Source organism: Lathyrus oleraceus, chromosome 1 (assembly GCF_024323335.1).
Source record: "Lathyrus oleraceus cultivar Zhongwan6 chromosome 1, CAAS_Psat_ZW6_1.0, whole genome shotgun sequence".
NCBI classification, from domain to species: Eukaryota; Viridiplantae; Streptophyta; class Magnoliopsida; order Fabales; family Fabaceae; genus Lathyrus; species Lathyrus oleraceus.
This window is the reverse complement of record NC_066579.1, coordinates 261508383-261525891: the sequence shown is the minus strand read 5'-3', so window position 1 is coordinate 261525891 and position 17509 is coordinate 261508383. Positions and strand designations below refer to the sequence as shown.

The window sequence follows — 17509 nt, the reverse complement described above, 5'->3', positions numbered from 1 at the left end:
TTGTAATGGAATTTTGATGGTTTTGTAATGGAAATGGCTCTTTGAATGACATGTAAATTTTTTTTCAAGGAAATTTTTTTCCTTCCAATAATTGAATTCAAATGAATATTTGAATCTTGCATTTGGATGAACTTGAATGAATCTTCATGAATCTTGAGTCCTAGATGAGCTTTAAACTGCAATGCCTTGAATCTAAATAAGAAAACCAGACAAACAAAGACATGTGGGACATTCATAAAGACCAGTTAATAGAAATCCAACCTTAAAGTTGACCTTTATTGCCCAAAATTAAACTTGATAACTGCTTCCAAAGATCAATACCATGATGCAATCCACGGTGACCAAAGACCATATTCCAAGAATTAGGGTTCCAAAAACATTGATAAATAAAGAATGAACCAACCGTAATATCATAATGAGATTCACAAGCTTGATCCACATATTTGTATCATAAACAACAAAACCCTTAATCAATGATGCTTATTTAGAAATATAATTGTAAATGAATGCTCTAAATGATTATGGACATGCAGATGAAGTGAGGATCATGAATCAAATAAAAAATGGAAAAAAAGTAGGGAAAATTTTGGGGTATGACATAAAGAACCAACAAGAACATCATGGCAAGCTTTCTTCTCATGTTGGGTATGAAAAATGTGTGCAATATCCTTCCCATGCAAAGGCTTACGGATCCAAAAAGGTTGTGCAAAGTATCACATTTAAGGATATGGTTGTATCTGGTTCTAACAAGGTTTTAAAGTGTCAAGAGTTGAAAACTTGCCCATCTCCGTTTTTGGGCCATTATAAATGGCTTGAGCTTGACTTGGATGAGAATAGGGTTGCCTCCCTCTCTAAGTGTCTAGTAGGAGTGTTATATTTTCATGTTAAGTTTTATGCCATTGTTCAACAACTCAGTTTGATTGGTTTTTCTTCCATTATTCTCTTAAGTTTTGGGGGAGAGTATGTTTTGTTAAGCTCTGAAGTAGAAAGGTTGATAGAAGACTTACTTCTCAATGGGTTAGATGTGTGGCAATCATTATTTGTGTCTGTGGTGGTAAATTCATGTCCAACACGCTATTGATAAACTTGACGTCAATAAAACCAGAGTCGCCACCGCGCTTTTGTTGTTTCCAAAGGAAAAGAGAAAAGTATGAACAAAACCCAAAGATAAGAAGTTTTCAAATAAAAACTAATAAAATGGCAGAGATTACAAGTAAGAGGGTTGATTACACAGAGGGAAGGTGTTAGCATCCAAAGTGTCCTAGGTACTCCTAGGGAGCCTTTTTTGTGTGCATATGTTTTCGATTTAAATGATGTTTAATAAAATATAGAGTGGGGGGAGGGTGAGAAAAATAATTCATTAATTATATTTTTGTGTTTGACAAGACCTTCGGTCTTATTCCTACGTACCAACATAAAAATGAGGGATCAAAACCCCGTAGTTCGTGGTAAAAATTTCAAAGAAGTTGGTGAATTGATTTTAACAAAAGTTTAACAAGACAAGACACAAAAGGCCAAAGATATGAATGGGTTATTAGTTATTTTTGTCTTTTTAAAAAAAAAATTGAAGTCAATACGGTTAAGTTCATTCACAAGTTTGATTTAAGAAATGTTTGAAGACTCATTGGCATAAGGCCAAAGTTTTTAATCATTAAAACATGTCTAAGTTAGAAAACACAAACAAAGAAAGTTTTTAAAAAGAGGGAGAGATTTTGAAATTTAAGAAGTGGGAGGAGATGAATGGACTATCCTAGACAAAAATTAAAAGTTAAGAGTTGAAAAGATCTGACCAATGGGATACAATCCAACAGACAAGAATGTCATATAGAAACCCATTTTCGTTTGGATTTTAGCAAGCAACAAACATAAGCAATCCAAGTAACTATATGATGACCAAGACATCAAATAAAGATAGCCATAATATCCGAGCAAACATTCCAATAACTGGCAGTTGTAGCGGTAAATTCATGATCATCAAGCTATGGATAAGCTAGACATCAAATAACAAGAGTCGCCACCGCGCTTTTATTGTTTCCAAGGGAAAAGGGGAAAAAGTACGAACAAAACCCAAAAAGTAAGAATTTTTCAAATCAAAACTAATAAAATGTCATAGATTACAAGTAAGGGGGTTGGTTACACAGAGGGAAGGTGTTAGCACCCAAAGTGTCCTAGGTACTCCTAGGGAGCCCTTTTTGTGTGCATATGTATTTGGTACAAAATGATGTTTATAAACAAATAGAATTGGGGGGGGGGGGGGGGGGGGTGAGAAAATAATTCATTAATTATATTTTTGTGTTTGGCAAGACCTTCGATCTTTTGCCTACGTACCAACATAAAAATGAGGGATCAAAACCTCATAGTTCGTGATACAAATTTCAAAGTGGATGCATTGCTTTTAACAAAATTAAGTTTGAAAGGCACAAAGGCCTAAAAATGGTTTGAATGAGTTAGTTCTTTTTGGATTTTTGAAAATTTAAGTCAAGTATAGTTAAGTTTATTTACAAATTCGATTTAAGAAAAGAAGTTTGAAAATGCAATGGCATAAGGCCGAAGTTTCTAACTTTTTTCAAAATGGTCAAAGTTTAGAACAAACTAAGTTCAATCAAAGAAGATTTTGAAAAGGGAGGGAGAGATTTTGAAATTAAAGAAACGGGGAGAAGATGAAGGGACTAATCCTATGTACAAAATTAAAAGTTAAGAGTTGAAAAGATCTGACCAAATGGGTAGCAATCCAATAGACAAGAATGTCAATAGAAACTCAGAATTTCCTTGGACATTTATTATCAAGCAACACACAAATGCACAATTATATTATCTTGAAGAGTAAAAGGCATCAAATAAAGATAGCCATATCCAAGCTTTAGCTACTTCATGTTCTTCTTCAAATTAGCCCATGTAACAGATGGATTCCACAAGTCACAGGTTCATAATAACAACTACACAATGATCATATTGCAGATGAACTCAGAGGGGTCTTGAATGATATGTCAGATGAAGTTTCACATTGTAAGTACTTGGTTTCTCAATAAGTTGGCATTGGCCAAGTCCTTTAGCATAGGAATGTTGCCTAAGTTCTAAGTCCATTTGTCCAAGATCAAGCCAACAGTCCACACAAAAGTTTTTTAGGGTTTTTGTTGTTATTATGTACATGATGACACTGAAATTCACCGTATTTTCGACTCCGATTTCGCATGAATTTTAGTGATTTTATTTTTATTTTGTTGTGTTATTACTATGTTTCTATTTGTTTTCAGGTTTTTACTTTAATCGGAGCCCCGATCGAGAAAAGGAATGAAAATGAGCTAAAAAGACTAAAATTCAGCATTTTGCACTTGTGGCTCCCACTGTGGCTGGCGCCATAGGACCAGCCATGACGTGTCACAACTCAACTTCCCTCAACTGCCACTTTCCCCACTACTTCCACTAAGGCGCCATAATTTGGCCTTATGGCGGGCGCCATGGACTTGTGGCGGGCGCCACAAGAGGAAAAGTTTTCCCTCCCAATTTCAAACTGAAGGGCATCCTTGTCATTTCCATCATTTTACTTGCCTATAAATACAGACTCGTTTTCATTTGTTTAATCATCCAAACTTAGAGTAGATGCAAACTTAGAGCAAACTTAGTTTCACTTAGGCATATATTCGGTATTTTAAAGTGGTAATCGCTTCGCATTGGGGTGTTACCACAATTGTGTAATCAAGTATGTGATCGAGTCTGTAATCGAGTTTGGAGCACTTTGGAAGGAAGTTAATCCTGCCGCCATTTTCATTTCCGCTTCGCATTTTATTCAACCCTCCGATTGGAGCAGATTTTTATTGCTTTACCTTTATCTACTTTACTTTCCCGCACTGTCTTTATCTTATTTATTTCTCGCACTCGCTTTACTTTATTTATTTTTCGCACTCGCTTTACTTTATTTATTTCTCGCACTCGCTTTACTTTATTTATTTCTCGCACTCGCACTACTTTTATTTACTTTCTGCACTCGCACTACTTTCATTTATTTCCCGCACTCGCACTACTTTTATTTACTTTCCGCACTCGCACTACTTTTATTTACTTTCCGCACTCACACTACTTTTATTTAAATTAAAATTCACCTTTACTTTACCATGTCTAACTAAACCCATAAGGTTAGAATGTAAGGATCGTAATTGAACCGATAATCCGTACAATTGTTCGTAGAAATACTTAAGGGCTATTTTGACTTTCAACTTAAGTTTTTCCGCACTTAATTTTCGTTGGGTAAGATCGAAAGCCGTCCAACATCTATTTAAACTTAATTGTTTTTAACTATTTCAAATACAGCGAAAGCGCTTTGTTTAGTTCATTAGGAGTTTTTAACTTAGGAAGAAAAGAGATTTTAAAACTATTTTCGGACGCGTTTATAAGTTTAGAGTCTGGTTCGTGAGAACCTCTTTTGGTTAAGAAATCCAGGTTAAAATACTTTTCAACTTAGTCAAGATACCATATTTCTTAAAAATAGATTTACTACTCTAACGCAATGCGCGTCTTTTTATAAGTGACAATAAGAGGGTTTGATTAGGGAGTACAACTCGGTTCTGAATACGCGAAAGCGACAGTTCCTGTTAAATTGGTTCTTTTCAAAGTAGGAAACACTACCCATAAGTAGTTCTATTAGCAAGTACTTGGATTATTAATTGATTATGTGAATTACATTCGAGCCTGTCTTTATTAATTGAACTTTATTCAACACTTTACTTTTCATTGCACACTCTAAAAACCCCTATTTTGATTACGTTTGATAAACACCATAACAATAGATAATGATAGATTGACACTTGGTCTCTGTGGATTCGACAATCTTTTATATTACTCTGACGCGTTCGTATACTTGCGAAAAGCACACATCAAGTTTTTGACGCCGTTGCCGGGGACCAATTTCGTCAAATTTCATACCCTGTTGTTATATCATTTAGACTTAGGCTATTACCCGCCGGTCAATGCGAAAAGCTCGCAGCACCGGAAGCTTAGTATATCCTCTAGCGAAACCTGAACGTTACGCTCGCGCACGTTTATTCTTTCACAGAATTAGGAGAGCTATGGCCGAAGATCAAAACCAAAGACCTCTTAAAGACTTCGCCCAACCATCCAACGAAGAACCTAGTTTTAGTATAGTAAACCCAACCATCCCAGCTAATAATTTCGAACTTAAACCTTCCCTATTGCATCTAGTGCAACAGAGACAATTCGCAGGTCTCGCTAATGAGAACCCAAACCAACATTTAAAAATCTTTCTCTAATTAGCAAACACTTTTAAAACCAATGGAGCTTCTCCTGAGGCAATCCGTTTAAGATTATTCCCTTTTTCCCTCAGAGATAAAGCCCTGTCATGGTTAGTTTCCCTTCTACCTAATTCCATTACGACTTGGGATAACCTTAGAAGAGTATTCCTTGCTAGATACTTTCCCCCAAGTAAGACCGCTGTTCTTCGAAACCATATAACTAGATTTACCCAGAACCAAGGAGAATCGCTGTTCGAAGCTTGTGAGAGATATAAAGAGCTGTTAAGAGCATGCCCACATCATGGCTTAGAAAATTGGTTAATCATTCAAACCTTCTATAATGAACTTCACTATAACACTAAGATGAGCATCGACGCTGCCGCAGACGGTGCACTAATGAACAAACCTTATCCTGAAGCTAGTGCCCTCATCGAAGATATGGCTCAAAACCATCAATCATGGGGAGTCAAACGAGCGACAGTTGAGAAGAAGGAAGCCCAAGGAGGAGTACATGAACTAAGCTCTATAGACATGATGCAAGCCAAAATGGACGCATTAGCTCTCAAGGTCGAGCATATGTGCATAAACCCGAACACTGCAGCAGTAGTTTCATCGGATTGTGAGATAAGTGGAACCAAAGGACACCAACCTGCAGAATGCAGTCTATTAAACGAAACCCACTCTGAGCAAGTGAACTACACCCAAGGGAACCCATATTCAAATACCTATAACCCTGGATGGAGGAATCACCCGAACTTCTCCTATAAAAACAATAACCCTATCCAAAATAATGCACCTCCGAGACAACCTGGTTATCAAGCCCCAAGACCAAATCAACCTATGCAACTTGTACCACCAAAGCCGAGCCTTGAGAAAATTATGGAAAATTTTATCACTGCTCAAACTCAACAAAACAAAGAGTTCACGAACCAAAACATTCACGTTAACGAACTGATTACTCAGTTAGGAACCAAGGTTGACCAAATAGTTACTCATACCAAGATGCTTGAAACCCAAATCTCTCAAGTAGCTTTAAACCAAGCCCCTCAGACTACACCTGGAGGACAGTTCCCTGGACAACCTGAACAAAATCCGAGAGGACAAGCCAATGCCATTACCCTACTAAGTGGGAACGCTTATAACGAGCCACCAAACCCAAGATTGAGCGAACCCGAAACTTCTAAGGAATATACCAAACCCCCGGATGAAGTAAAGGAACTAGAGGAATATGAAAAACAGGAAGGTCAAGAAAAAGGAGAAATACCTAAAGCTAAAACTTACGTACCACCCCCGCCATATAAACCACCTATACCATATCCGCAAAGACTCAAACAAACCCATATCAATAACCAGTATCAAAAATTTATTAAAGTTATAGAAAAACTTCATGTAGAAATCCCTTTCACAGAAGCCATCACCCAAATACCTTCTTATGCAAAGTTTCTCAAAGACATCCTTACCAACAAACGTAGACTTGACGATCTGAAACCCTTGGAATGTAATTCTATTTCAGAGAATAAATTAGCAAAAAAAAGATAAAGATCTTGGAAATTTCTCAATTCCTTGTCTTTTGGGAAGTCATGTCATCGAAAAAGCTTTTCTAGACTTAGGAGCTAGTGTGAGCTTAATGCCTTTAGCGGTTTGTGAGAGGTTAAACTTAGGAGAATTACAGCCTACTAAGATGTCACTTCAGTTAGCCGATAGATCGGTTAAGTATTCGATAGGAATTTTAGAAGATGTCCCTGTTAGGATAGGTCAGTTATTTATCCCTACTGATTTTGTTGCCATGAACATCAAAGAGGACAATGATATACCAATCCTTCTAGGTAGATCATTTTTATCAACTGCAGGAGCCATAATAGATGTCAAGAGAGGAAAGTTGACCTTTGAGGTAGGTGACGAGAAAATAGAATTTATACTTTCGAAATTTCTTATGGCACCTGTGATGGGAGACGCATGTTATGCCATAAATATCATTGATGAATGTGTTAGGGAATTAGAACAAGAAGAAATCATAAAAACAATTAAGTTACCATCAACTCTCATAATGGAAGATGATGACTTTAAGAAACCCTACATCGATGATAACCTTTACAAATGTTTATGACTTACCCCAGATCCTATGCCATGCCCTAAGAAACCAACCTTAGAACTTAAGGAACTACCTAAGAACCTGAGATATGAGTTCCTCGATGAAGAGATGAACCATCCATTAATAGTCAGTGCTACCTTGAGCCAAGAGGAAACGAACCAACTTTTAGACGTATTACGAAGATATCCCTCAGCCTTAGGATATAACATCTCTGACCTGAAAGGTATAAGCCCATCCGTATGCATGCATCGGATTTCGCTCGAAGAAGATTCAAAACCCTCCAGAGAACATCAGAGAAGAATAAACCCTATAATGAGTGATGTTGTTAAAAAGGAAGTTCTTAAGTTACTTGAGGCAGGTGTAATCTATCAGATCTCGGATAGTAAGTGGGTGAGCCCTGTGCATGTAGTACCTAAAAAGGGAGGCATCACAGTCGTGCAAAACGATAAAGGCGAACATGTAGCAAAACGGTTAGAAGGAGGATGGCGGATGTGTATAGATTATAGAAAATTAAATAAAGCAACCAGGAAGGATCATTTCCCTTTACCATTTATAGACCAGATGTTGGAGCGTCTAGCCAGACACTCTTACTTCTGCTATCTGGATGGATACTCTGGATTCTTCCAAATACCTATCCACCCCGAAGATCAAGAAAAAACTACCTTTACATGCCCTTATGGAACTTTTGCCTACAGACGAATGCCATTCGGCCTCTGTAATGCCCCAGCTACTTTCCAACGCTGCATGATATCAATCTTTGCAGATTACCTAGATGGTATCATGGAAGTGTTTATGGATGATTTCTCAGTTTGCGGATTTGATTTCCACAGTTATCTTGCTAACCTTGAGAAAATCCTAGAGAGATGCGTGGAGGTGAACCTCGTGCTAAACTGGGAAAAGTGTCATTTCATGGTGACCGAAGGAATTGTTTAAGGACATATAGTTTCCGAAAAAGGTATAGAGGTAGATAGAGCTAAGATAGAAGTTATAGAAAACCTAAAACCACCCAAAACTATTAGAGAAGTCCGAAGTTTTCTTGGACACGCTGGATTATACCGACGTTTTATCAAGGACTTCTCCAAAATAACTAAACCCTTAACTGACCTTTTAATGTAAGATGCTGAATTCATTTTCAATGAAAAATGTAATGACACATTTAATCTTTTAAAGCAAGCATTAATATCAGCACCTATTATGAAACCCCCTGATTGGTCAGAACCTTTTGAGATAATGTGCGATGCTAGTGATTATTCGGTTGGGGCCGTTCTAAGACAAAGGAAAGATAAAAAATTACATGCAATTTATTATGCCAGTAGAACCCTAGACGCTGCCCAACTTAACTATGCAACAACTGAAAAGGAATAACTCACAGTAGTTTTCGCTATAGACAAATTTAGATCTTATCTAGTAGGAGCCAAAATTATAGTTTACACCGATCATGCTGCCATTCGTTACCTATTAAGTAAAAAAGATGCCAAACCCCGGTTACTCCGATGGATTCTATTACTACAAGAGTTTAATTTAGACATAAGAGATAAAAAAGGCACTGAAAATGTAGTAGCCGATCACCTTTCTAGGCTAGAACATCTAAAACCAGACTTAGTACCCATAAATGATGATTTCGCCTATGATAGACTGATAGCTAGACTAGAAACCATTGAAGACGATAACCTAGGCCCTCCTGAGCACTTCCAAAATTCCTTAGCAGTAAGTAACGTACCATGGTATGCAAACTTTGTTAATTACCTAGCTGCTGATATCGTACCCCCTGATCTTGACTACCACCGCAAGAAGAAGTTCTTCAACGATGTGAGGAACTTTTATTGGGACGAATCGCTCCTTTTCAAAAGGGGTAAAGATGGCATTTTTTGCCGTTGCGTTCCAGAAGAGGAGGTAAATAGTATAATAGAGCATTGTCACTCTGCACCCTATGGTGGACATGCGAGTGTAAGACCCCAATTTTGGCCCTAAGATCCCTCATGGCCCATATCATATCATATCATATCATAACCTCAAGGATCATTGCATGCCTTTGCTTCCCTCCTAGTGGGTAGATTGCCTTGTGGTTTGTTTCTTGATCACCAAGCATACTTTGCATTTGTATATCTTTGCTTTTCATATGTTTATCATCCAAAAATACAAAAATATTGTCAGTCTAACCTTGTTGATTGCAGATGAAGCAATTAGGTCAAAATCAGTCAACAGTCAGTCAAAGCAGTGGATGGTGGCCATTCTTGTAGAATTTGGGCACCATGATCATTAATCAAAGGTTCATACATCTTGTGACATCATTTGAAGTCAAGGTCTCAAGGAATTAGGGTTTGGAAATCATCAGAAGAGGCTCAATCATTCAAAACCCTAGAAAAGTCAAACTTGGTCAACAGTTGATTTAATCAAGGATCTGATGAATAGAATTGATTTGAAGGAGCTCATTCATGCTTATACAAGCCTCATCTATCATGTCAAACCTCATCATGGAAGAAAATCAAGTCAATCAGAAATTTTCCAGAAATAGCAAGTGGACCTGTAATTTCAACTGCCAAAAATGGAAACTTCTTGATTTTAAACTTACATCATGATACAAGCTTCAAATGAATTTTTGCCCAACATGAAAGTTGAATATCTTGTCTTCCCATTTTCAAAAAGTCCAAGAACTCTCCAATCCCATGTATGGTTGTCAAGATATGATCAATTCATTTTCATCAATTTTTGAACTTCACAGAGCCATATCTCTCAAACCATAAGGCCAAATTTGGTGGGGTTTTTTCCTACAAACCACATTTTTCATCCTCTTTCCAAAAATATAAATTTCATGACCTAAAACCTTACCATTCAAAATGGCATTTTTGGACCTATTCCTTTAAAAATCAAAGTTTGACTCACAGTTGACTTTTTGATTTATGGACTTTTTCTCATTTTTGCCAATTGGGAAATGTTCCATACATCATTTGTGATTTGCTCCAAACCCTAAACCATCATCATATCACCATTTTCCTACCATTTTGGACCAAGGTACAAAGTTGGCATTTTTATGCATTTTGGTTCATTGAGTAAAAACCAGTACAGCATTTCACTTGTACAACCAAAACAGCAAACATGTTGTCCTTCTTGCAGCCTGTTGCAGGCCCATCTGAGCAGCATTGCACCTCCCATTTTCCACTTTGTCCAAAATTAGCAAGTTTGCAATTATACTCATTCAAGCTAAGCAAGATTAGCACTCCCTAATCCAACTCTAAACAGACCCTTATAAGGGATTTTTCAGCATTTCTAAACCTAGTTTTTCAGCAGCCACACGACCAAAACCTCTCTTCTCTCAGAATTTGCATTTTTGCACTAAAAGGATTTTCTGCATAAAAACTCCAAAAACCCTTGAACATCTTTGGTTCCCTCATGATCCAACCAACCTTTGGAAACTTTTTGGATCTTTAATCACCAGCTGGACCAACATTTTCAAGCTCTGTTTTGCAAAGGACCTTTAATGGCAAGATGAGATTTGAAGAGCTCCAAGTATTCTCGAGCTAGAAAAGCTTCAGCATCCATCACTACAAAGCATAAGCATCACCTGTTTACGCCTAAATCATCCAATACACCACTGTTTCAACAATTTCTTCAAAACCAAGTACTTTAGTTGCTTAAGTTCTCTGAACTTGCTTGCTTTGCTTTTTAGCATTTGCTTTGAGGTATAAACCCTTCTTCTTCATGTAGTCTGGAGACCCGGTCTGTTATTTGACCGGGCAAACTGTCTGAAGTCCTCCTTAAGAGGCAATGCCTGTGTTTGTTTAAAATTGTCCTAAGCAGGAAAAGTCCTTCAAGTAAGGCAATTGGTGGAAGGTAGGGATAAGCAATCTATCCCCCACTATTCAGTGTGTCCTCTCTTTGCTCCCATTACATGGTTGAAGCATTGAGATAAATACCCAAGATCTAATCGAGTCAATAATGGGGAAAGAGTTCCATCTTTCTGAACTCCCCCACTTTCTATTATTTGATGCTCTCTCTGATCTGAGATAGAAGCAATGAGGCACACCCCTCATCTCCTTTTCATCTGCTTCACCTTAGCCTCTCAATGGCAAGGTTAAGAGCAACCTTCACCTATTACAGTGGACTTCCAAAGTCAAACCCTCTTGTGTGAGCCCCCTTGTTTGGCTATAGAGTGTGCTGTGTGATATTCATTGATTGATTGATTGCTTCATGTGCACTTGTTTGCCTGTATGCTATGCATTTATCATCATCAATTGCCATTAGTGCATGATCATATCATTTGTCTGTGTGGCTTTTATCATTATTGCTTACCCATTGAGGACAATTGTAAGTCCATTGCTTTGGCATTTGCTCCTATGATATGGAAGGATAGAGTGTAAGACCTCATTGGTCACTCATATCTTCTGTTTATCTGTTTGTATGTGAGGATACAGTTATAAGTCCCTGTAAGTTGGCATCTGTTATCCTGTGATCATAATTTGATCTGTTTGATTTGTATGTGAGGATACAGTTATAAGTCCCTGTAAGTTGGCATCTGTTATCCTGTGATCATAATTTGATCTGTTTGATTTGTATGTGAGATTGCAGTTATAAGTCCCTGTAAGTTGGCATCTGTTTTCCTGTGATCATAGTTTGTTTCATCTGTTTGTATGAGAGGTTGCAACTGTAAGTCCCAGCTAGTTGGCATTTGCATTCCTGTGATCATGTTGTTGCTTTTGTTCTTGTATGTGAGGATCCATTGTAAGTCCCTGTAATGTGGCATTGGATTTCCTAGGACCATACTGTGGAGTTAACCTAAGTCCAGACAGATTGGCAGTTAACTTCCATTGTTTCATCTTTGTTTTCTTTTGAGGAGATTAGTGTAAGACCATTGAGTGGCTTCTGATATCCTGTTCTGTTTTAGGAGACTGGTGTAAATCCATCTGTTGGTATCCGGTATCCGCCTTTTATTTCTTTGTTTGAGGAGATTAGTGTAAGACCATTGAGTGGCATCTGATATCCCGTTTTATTTTAGGAGATTGGTATAAGACCATTGATTGGCATCCGATATCCGCCTTTGCTTTGTTTGTCTATTATTATCCATTGCTATTCCAAAGGCCACACTTGAATCATCTCCCATATGATCTCAAGAAGTGAACCTTCTAAGAAGTTTTACTTTCCATCCTCATCCATTCATCATTCATTATGTCCTAAACCTTCTCACACTTTATCTTTCAAATTTGACATAAGTGTTGTGCAAACATCTTCATGTTTTCAAACTAAAAACCTGGACCCCAAGTCCTTGACTTTTTTCAAACTCCATTTCATAATACTTCTTTGAATCAACCTTAATCATACTTTGACTCCATTTTCATAATCACAATCAATTAACTTCACTCATTCACTTGTTTTGGCTTTGTCCATTGTTAATCTTTTCACATTAGCCATAGGTTTCAATTATCTTTGTGGTTGATGTAAATCTTGCCTATCCTTAGTGAGTCGACAGTAAGACTTCCGTACTTCAAACAGGGCTAACCCCTCTAGTACGTCGAAGCTATCCTCACATGGTGGATGTTGTTCTTGGTTGAGTGTTCTCCCATTGATAATGAAAAGCCTCAGTGCTTGTGTTTAAAACTGAATCCACCAACTTTTGGAAATCTTTTAGCCGAACTACGGCGTTTTGATCCTTACCTTTGATGGAAGGTACGTAGGCAGCGGGTTCATCCGTTCGAACACAAAAATAAATAAAACCCAATAACCCAATAAAAATTGTATATTCTTTTCTCATCATCCCAATCATGTTTGCACAATCTTTATGTCATAACAAATAACAATCTTTTACAACAAGTGTGAAAAGGGCTCCCTAGGAGTACCTAGGACGTGAGGGGTGCCTAACACCTTCCTATTGCGTAATTTACCCCTTACCCAGAATCTCTGATCTTTTTATTAGTTTTCTACGTGTAAAACTTCTTAGGCTTTTGTTCGCTTTTTAGCCAGTCCTTTGGATAAATAAAAGTGCGGTGGCGACTCGAAATTTCAACGTATCTCATAGCTTATGATTTAACCAATAGATCATATAGCGACGAATACACCGCTACAGAAAAGTGGCGACTCTGCTGGGGAAATCTCACCAGAATCCTTGGTTGTAGTGCCTACTTTTCACCCTTGTTGTGATATATTATTATTTGTCATCTGACATATTTTTGTACAATTTGGGATCACTGTATTGATTGTAATGTGTGAATTGCTTGATATACATTTGCTGTTTGCTTTGGTGATCTGTGAGATGAGTTCTATACCCGAACTCGAGTGCACTCTAGGATAGGAGAATGGCATAGTCTTGTTGACTGGTGTGGAGTAGTCCTTAGCCAGTTGACTTGCGAGCCCATTCACTTGGTGGAGGTCATGTTGAACTAATAATGTCACACAAGTTATTTGTGGTTAGGCATTATTCTTTCAATCATGTTCCGCAGAAGCCAAGGACCTTAGTTTACCAAACCCATCTTGGCCTATTTTTAGGACCGTAGTGCGGAGGTCGTTCAGATGTCAGTTCTGATACGATTGTTACGCGACACTACACTCATAAGAGTTTCTCTTGAGAATATTCTTGGAATACGAGTATTCGTTCCTCCGATAATATTCGAAAGATGGAACGATGATTATGGGAACCTCTGATAGAACATGTCTGGCAGGTTTAAACCCTAGTACACTCCCTTTGGGTGGTTCTTAACCGAGACTCCATGCTCGTGACTCTCAACAAACCCGTGATTCGTGGTTGAGTCGTTCAAACATTGTTAATATCAATGGATCCCGGATCAGGTGTAAAACCTAAAATCCATCAAAGCGGCTGGTTGATATTAAGAATGTTTGAACCGGTTCACGTACCGTTAATATCAATGGAACTTGGGTGTCGATAAGGTGAAAACCTAAATCCACCAAAATGGATGATTGATATTAGGGATACATAGAGCTTTCCCACGACCTTTGTTTGGCGTGCTTTGCTTGATCCTTGAGTGTGTTTGTTGCATTCATGCATTCATACATTCATCTACATCCATATCATCAGAAAAAAAGAAAATTTTCAAGGAACTCAAAGGAGTTTATTTGCAAAAATTTTCAAAACATGAAAAAACCGGGAAAATTTTTTCACCTGATATATCTGATGAGATATTCTCATGTAAGATCAAAATGCTTAAATATTTCAAAGTTTGCAAATAAAACCCTCGGGTTCCTTTGAAAAAAAAAAACAAGCATATGCACAAACACTTCATGCATCATTCGCATAAGCAGGTGTTTTGTTCCGGTCTCCCGTCCAGTGGTCTGACCCTGCGATCTTCATTTATTTTGAAGACGCATCTCGCCGGTATTATACCAGAGCCAACTCTGCCAGATTGACGGATCATCCTGAGCTAGAGAACTGTGAACTCATAGGAGGAATTTGCCAGACCAAGTGCTGTTGATGGATTTATTCCTGTTGATGGATTTATTCCTGTTGATGGATTTATTCCTGTTGATGGATTTATTCCTGTTGATGGATTTATTCCTGGTTAACCAATCCCGGGCTGGCATTGGCTATTATTCTGGGGCACTTAAGGAGCAAGGTTTGTTCACAAGTGGAGGATTCATCCATGCTGATCAGCCTGCAGAAGAAGAAGTTGCTGCTATCATTGAAGAAGAAGATGCAGAAGACCTGAACAATTTCATCATACCTGGTGGTGTCTGCCACAATTGGGTCGCTGTGGATGTTCCTACGGTCATTCATAAATCAGCGTGATTTGTTCACTTTGTTCAAAACCCTTCTCCCATGCCAAAAGGAGAAGTGATGACATTGTTGGCAGCATTTAATACAATGATGTTTTCATTCAATTAATGCATTGCTCAAACATTTGTTTTTCCTTTGTTTTCACTTTTTGCTTTTGCATGAAATCAGTGATCACAAAAAACCATGAAAAACAAAAACAGCTTTTTCATCTGCATAATGATTTGCTTGTTTAAAATTCAAAAGCTTTTCATTATCCAGAATCATTATGCAGGGATTTCTAAACCCATTGAACATAATGATCCAACGCCATCTCCCAATCTTGAAGTCCTTGTATCTGAGGTAGAGGAAGATGATGTTAAGGGGATTCCTGACGAGATTACCCGCCTTCTTGAGCACCAAAAGAAGCTCATTCAGCTGTATCATGAGAGTCAGCTAAACAGTCAAACTGGGGCATTGTAAATGCAATAAAATTAAAAAAAAAAAAAAAAAGAACAACAAAAAAAAAGAAGAGGGTGAAAAAGATAAGGAAAAATCAAAAAACAGGAAAAATTTTTCAAAATTTTTCCAAGGGAAAAAAGAAAAAATTATACCCTCAAGTCCCTAGTTGACTAATGCTGAATGGATTCAGAGTCGTTATGACCAATTGAATTTGATTGAAGAGAAGAGATTAACTGCCATGTGCCATGGTCAGTTGTATCAGCAGAGAATGAAGAAAGCATTCGATAAGAAGGTCAAGCCTCGTGTGTTCCGAGAAGGTGACCTCGTGCTCAAGAAAGTTTTGTCTTTCGCGCCCGATTCCAGGGGCAAGTGGACTCCAAACTACGAGGGTCCATATGTTGTTAAGAGAGCCTTTTCAGGCGGTGCTTTGATGCTTACAACAATGGATGGGGAGGATTTCACTCGTCCTGTGAATTCAGATGCAGTTAAGAGATACTTTGCCTAGAAAAAAAGTATATGCAAATGAAAAAGAATGAAAAACAGAATAGCTCGCTAAGTTGAAAACCCGAAAGGGCGGCTTAGGCAAAAATGAGCGTCTCGGTGGAGAACCCGCAAGGGTAATCCAGGCAAAAATTAGAGACTTGAAAAAAAAAAGAATATTTGCATCCCGCTAGATTGAGTACCTCACTCTGGGGCAATCTAGGCAAAAATTAGGGATTTGGCAAGTAACTGCATCCTGACAAGACTTTCTGGTTCATCAGTCGTCATTTCGTCAGAAGATTCTCGATTCGTCGTCAACCGAAGCTTCGGATACATCGAGATTCAAATTGGTAGAGAAAGGATCATTATGTTCAATGTAGCCCTCTTCCAATATATATCACTGATTTCAAATTTGTACAGATCTATGGAGTCTCGCCATTTGCAGACTACCATTCTATCAAATCAATTTGAGCTTTTTTGTCCAATTATTTGCACTCTTATTTGTTTCAATTCAACAAATGTTTTGCATGTTTTAAATTGATAAAATGTCATTGTTTTAAACAAATCAAATTTTTCAAATTTGTTGTTTTATACAAAGTGAACATTCACAAGATTGAAAGGATACTCAAGAATATCTCAGTGCTCTCCCGAGGGTGGCATGATTCCCAACAGGTAAGACATTCGTTCATATTCCTGGTTTGGTGGTATCTTCTTTCTTCAGATCTTTGTTGGGGTTGTTCCTCAGACAGAGTTGTTGTTGGGGGCTGTTCCCCAGTACAGTCGCAAGTGATTTGTTGTAGAAGACTTTGTTTTCTCCAGCAGCAGTTTTCCCAGCATGGATGTTTTCTTATAGAAGTTTCGGTGGTTGATGGTTTGTCACCTTGGTGCCCCGTCACTCTCTCCAGTGGGTCGTATGCCCCAGACTTTATTTGTCTCCTCAGCACAGTCATGAGTATAACTGATTGGTTGGTACTTCCCTCGGAGTCGCGAGTAGAGCTGTTATTAATATCCCCACCAGGTTTGCGAGTGGAGTTGTTACCGCTTTTCCCCCATGCAGTGTGCCAGCAGGATTTGCCTGTTTCCTCAGCATGATCGTTTTCTTTTTTGAAGACTCGGTAAATCAGTGGTTTGATACCCGGTACTTTACCTTTTCCCCGGCGAAGTCGTCTGTGGAATTGTTGCTATCTCTCCATCAGAGTTATTCTCTTCAGTAGAGCAGGATTTATTTTCCTACTCAGTGGTTGATTGGGTCGGTATCCCAGTATTTCAATCATCTGTTCCTCAGCTTAGTCTGCAGAATGTTTTTTGTGGCAGTTTTGCCTGTTGAATACTCTTTCAATCCCAGTATGGTCGGATGATGGCTTTAGCCTCCAGTGAACGGATTTGATTTCCTGACTGTTTGTGATCCCCAGTAGAGTGGCTTATATTGCAGAATCTACTTGTTGTGATCAGTTTGCTGTGTATTCTCCCCAAGTGGAGTGGTTCGTTGCAGAATCTACTTGTTTGATCTGTCCTCCCTCAGTGGTTTGTTCC

At 38.2% G+C, this 17509-nt stretch overlaps 1 non-coding gene across 1 annotated transcript; it reads right to left on the bottom strand.

Annotated features, from left to right (window-relative positions):
• Window positions 1–5447: 5447 nt before the first annotated feature.
• LOC127116306 (small nucleolar RNA R71) lies at window positions 5448–5554 on the bottom strand. The gene has a single exon (XR_007801260.1). It is a non-coding gene; the product is annotated as a small nucleolar RNA R71 (small nucleolar RNA).
• Window positions 5555–17509: the final 11955 nt, after the last annotated feature.